Raw genomic sequence first — 5,691 nt, forward strand, 5'->3', positions numbered from 1 at the left:
GCTATCTCGTGATAATCTCTCCTGATGAAAATTACTGTAAATCACTGTAAATAATTAATTGTTTGTAATTGAACTGTAATTTCTGTATTATTAATCCGGTAAATAATGTAGATATACAATTGTGATTGATTAAAATTTTATATTGCAAGATAAAACTTTTCTTAACAACATTCTGAGAATTCGAATAACCAATTGAATAATGAGAAGTGACATCTGTCTAAGAAAGACAGCGATTTGGAGTGACAATTTGGGTATGTAAAATTTAGAGTGACAAATTTGATTATGCAAAAGAAATAGATAGTCTATGAGTTAGCCTAACGATTAACATTAATTTAAAAATATATCCCCAACATGAATAATGAACAAAACATTTAAACATAAACAGACCACATACCACACAAAACAAATTGTTGGTTAGTAGCAGTTAGTAGTAGTCAGAGTTATAGATGTAGTAGTATTTTGCTTTAATGGCCACAACTGCCAGGCTATCCGGCCGAGCGATAGAATTATCGTTTTTTAATAAAAATTAAAAAAACATTTATAACATTCATAAAAAATATATATCCTTCAAATTCTTCAATTTAGTAGCTTTTAGTAAGATGTTCCACTTGAAATATGAGCACATAGTGCAAAGACAATTTTTATAGCATAACACTAAATAGCTATAATACTAAGGACTGGCAAAGGTTAGTCTTGGGTCGAGATTTCCGTATGTAAGAAGAGTACAATGCGTTTATAATGTACTGAACAAAGAGAGAACAGTAAACACGTTGCCAAACGTACGAACTAAACCGAGAAACTGCGCATATTGCTAAGAGACGTGGAAGGGGATATAGCAGATTTGTCGCTGTCCACTGGTCGACCCAATCAGTAATCAATACCTCTGTCAGTACTTGAAGTTCTAGGGAAAGGTGCACATCATGCGTTAAGATTTACGATTTAATTACGTCTCGCGATACTTTATTTATTTGTTTATTTATTAACGAGTCGTTGTAATTTTCCCTATAGCATGAAAATGTTTAAGTGCAAGTTAGAAACGCTTGCATTTTTAGTAAAAATAAGTGGAATTCAGTTGGTGTTCGACAGTGGTCGCGCTATTAGAACTCTGAATTCAAAATGAATCGATATCTCAAAATCTATTAAAAATAATCGATTGTAGTTTTTTCAAAAACTTTCTTAACATTTCTGCTATATTTTGACAATATGTGAAAATCTTTATAAATAGAAAAGTTACACGATTGCTGAAAATTGCTTGATTGTAGTTTTTTCAAAAATTTTCTTAACATTTCTGCTATATTTTTACAGTATGTGAAAATCTTTATAAATAAAAAAGTTACACCATTGCTGAAAATTGCTATGCGCTAAAAGTAAATGGATGGGTTGTTTAAAATTTTTGGAAAATGAAAAAAAACAACCTTATCGAAATTTTCTTATTTAAACATATTGCAAAAGATCCGATCTCCAAAATAAAAAAAAAGTTTCAATATCTAAAGTGGTTCTTAAGTTATGGCGTGTGTTATGTGTTAAAAAGTTGAGTTTTAACACATAAATTATCGCGATTACTGACGTTTTATCGTTATAAAAAAATGGACACCCTAACGATATCTTTATGATTTCATTTCAGATGCTCAGACATCTAATGATTTTATCTAGTTATATTTTCGAAAAAAACAGTCGTTTAAAAATAAGCGGTTTGCGATCGTGATTTTACTTTACCTGATAGGGAAAGGCGTACCGGCAACGCCGCAACAGCACACCGTCGCATTTCTCTCACTCCGACTTAATAAGATCCCTATACGATTTACTTCCATACATGTAAGTATCGACCCAAGAGTAACAGTTGCCAGCACGGTATATATAAGCCATGACATATGTTAAAATTGCCTCGTGAGTCTAAGCTAAAAACTTGCTAAAAACCAACATATAAAAATGCACGCTTTTAAACTTCTGACTCTTATAGTAAATCACTGGTAACATACACCAAAATAATATGGAAGAGATCATTAAGCTCTGCAGATCCAATTATAGCCCAATGTAGGAGGACTATTTCCAATATTCCTCGACCAATATTCCTACCCTTAATTAGCAGCCTATTTCGACAAGAGCATCTGTTCAAAGCACGTGTAACAAATGATACAACCGTTTAAGGGCTGACCTTTCCAGTTGCTTGTCCGCCTAATTGTGGTAGATGTAGATATTTCTGTGTGTGAATTTGCGGTCCCGGTGTGCACGGCGATTTTGCACGACCCTTTAATGTACTTCGTTCTAGAATTATATGAATTAGCTCATCCTGGCAATTAATTGAAGCGCAGATGGATGTTCGTAAGCTATTTTTCACCTCGGTTAGGGTTCAGAATATTGGTTTCAGAATGCAAATTTATCGGGCTTTTCCTTTAACAGATTGAGGTTTTACGTTCAAACTAACTAAATAGATAAACAGGGTTTATCCATAGAAATAAAAAAGAAACTAAAGAGTCTTTTTTAACTCTCAACTGGCGATGGCGTGGTGAGTTTTTGTACCGCTTATGGCGTGCTGGGGTCAGATGGACCCCAATTTTTTTCAGTTAAAAATACACGATGAAGATATTTTTTAAAAAGCTAGTTATTTTAACACTGTTTACAATATATTCAAACTTGGGAACCATCAATTTCATTAATTTTCAACAAATTAATAAGAACGGACATAAAAATAAAGTAAAACGCATTTTTTAGGAATTTTTGAAAACCGAAATATAACTTGGCTAAGAAACTCATGGAAATTAAAAACATATATATTTTATGATTTTACAGTATTACGAAAATTACATATAACTGAAATGTGAAGTTAAAGTAATAAACAGAAATTATTTTCAACAAAACTGCCAAACCTGAATGTACATAACTTTTTCAAATACAGTTCATGCTAATATGGGATCTGCATTTGCCGCACATGGATCGTGCACATTTTATTCATGAGATTTTTGTTTTTTGTCATTTCTTCGTTGGCAAATGGTTGACATATACCACATCTCTTTTGTTTCTGGTATTGATTAATCAATTTTGTTTCTTCTATAAGTAAGAGATTCAGAGTCGGAGTTATGAAAGTAGGGAAAATGGGGAAACACCGGAATACCTCATCATTGAGTGCGCCACGACGGACGATGACCATTCGTGCCATAATCTTTAATACGACTGATACGACCGATACTAATCCCTGCAAAATCATCTCAAATACTGGCTTTTGTCAAAGCTGTATCGGACAAGATTATATAACTCAAGAAAGTAAGATAAAATAGATCTGGTGGTCGCGGTGATTAACTTCTCCGCTCCCATACATGTCACAATCTAGGATATATTCGGTTTAGCATATCGTCGGCTTTATGACGAAAAGACGTATCTCGATTTTTGCAACTTTTGAGGAGAGCAATTTAATAATTAAACTACTCAAAATAATTATCGCATATTTTCTAAAAAAAATATATTAATTTGAAAAACAAGACACTTTGAATTCTCTAACTTACAGTTGTAAATAGTTTAGATACTGTGAAGGACAATTCAAAACAATAAGCCTACGCGTTGACTTCTAATTTAGTCGGCTTAGTATTTAGTTGCAAACGTGAAAACAATTCATACTTTGGGTAATATACCGTATATATATATTGGTTACAAATATTCAACTAAATAGTCAGCATATTAAAAATTGCCTGCCAGCGTATAGCCTAAGGCTACGCCATGCAATCAAGTATTGGGCCGATCGGCTCCATAAAAATGTCGGTCGACATAAAATTACATGTCAGTGCGTACCCTCATTATCCTTAAAAAAACTCACGAGAGAAAGTCAGGAAAATGCATATTTTATTTAGAAATATGTAATAATTACTTTTATTCAAATATGCGATAATTGTTTTGAGTAGCGTATTTATTAATTCTAGTATTTAGCATAGGACAATTTTTTAAAAGAATATAAAGTGAATAAGGTATAATATTGAGATACGGCCAATTTTCCATGCTAAAAAAATGACCCATTGTGCATGTTTTGAACGCTTTTTCGTTATAAAGACTACGATATGAAGTTTTTTTTCTAAAAATAGGTCTATAGTTCTCACCCTAAATATTAGTATGTCATAAGGGAAGACCCTATCAGTCCTCTATCAATACAGGGTGGTCTTAAATAAGTGCAAATATTTTCAGGGCTGGTAGATCTCGATAAAAGAAACATATTTTCTCTTACCGTTTTTCAAATAAGTCCAAAATAGGCGAGTTATTTTACTTTGAAAATTTAAAAAAAAATGATTTTTTGCTAAAATTTTGAGAACCACTAGATATTTTCTATTTTTTCTTTCTTGTAAATATAATCTACTATCTATGTTACCATATTACCAAGAAATTATGTCTTTAACTAAAAAAATCAAAATTTAAAAAAACATACACGCAGTATACCACACCTAAAAATATTTGCGCTTATTTAAGACTCACCTCATATAATTTATTGGCATAATTCTTTGGTAAGTTTTAAAAAATCAAAAACGACCACGATCTTATTAAACTTAAATGGTTCTTCAATAGTCATGCATTTGGTAATAAGTACAACTTGTTTTTCAAAAGTAGGTAGCAACTCTTCATTGATATCATCTTTAATTATAATTTATGCAAGTAAGTCTTAAATACTATCTTTTAATAAACTACGTTGGGTGTTAATATTAATTACCCTAACTTAGCAATTAACTGAGGTAGGGATGGGAAATTCGTAAGCCATTCTTTATTTTGTTCATTCTCACGCATTTCTCTCTGCACCTCCTTCGCAATTGATTGAAATTAATTACTTCGGAAATTGGGTTCGGAATATCGGTTTTAGTTTTACGAGTCAAGAGAACATGAGGTTTTTCCATTTTGTTTCAAACGAGGCATCCTCTCCCGATAACAGATTTTTGTCTTTATTTTCAAAGTGACTATATGGCTTAAATCGAAACGATAAACAATTTTTAGTAATGCTTATAATAATAATAATAAAATACCTCTTTATTGTACAAAAAGCTTCAACGACAAAGCATTTACAATACAAACAAAAGCACAAAAAATATACAAATTATAAAAATATCATACAATACAAATCATACGTTTCAAAATTACAAGTAGAACATACATAGTCATTGCAGAACACAAAAAAGAGCAATTATCAATAAAATCTTACAATAGGAAAATTGTAAATGGATATAATCATTTAAGAGTTATAAAATATTAAATACTAGACTTTTAACCAGTGTGTGAGAACTGGTTCATGATTAAACATTACCAAAAAAATCATTTACCGCATATAGGGATCTCTCCAGTAGCGACTTGATATTAAAAGGCAGATGATTGTACATTTTTTTGGCATTTTACAGTATTGGACTTTAATTAGTTCTGAGCTCGGGGTTGGTTTATTTCCTAAAACTTTTCTAAGTAGATAGTTGTGAGATGGCCTTTCGGAAATAGCTGATATCTGCTTGCGGATTAAGCAAACGGATTCAAAAATGAATAAAGAAGGAAGACTCAGTATTTTGAAATTTTTAAAGAAATTCTGGCAGTGCTGTTCAGTCCCAATAAATATCGAACTGCTCTCTTTTGAAGTTTGAAAATATGATCAAATTTTGTCGCGCAGCAAGTACCCCAGAATGGAAGGGCATAACGAAGATTCGACTCAAAAAGGGCATAATAGACTATTCTAGAGGT

Source organism: Sitophilus oryzae, unplaced genomic scaffold (genome assembly GCF_002938485.1).
Source record: "Sitophilus oryzae breed Bouriz unplaced genomic scaffold, Soryzae_2.0 scaffold_1559_pilon_pilon, whole genome shotgun sequence".
Classification (NCBI taxonomy): domain Eukaryota; kingdom Metazoa; phylum Arthropoda; class Insecta; order Coleoptera; family Curculionidae; genus Sitophilus; species Sitophilus oryzae.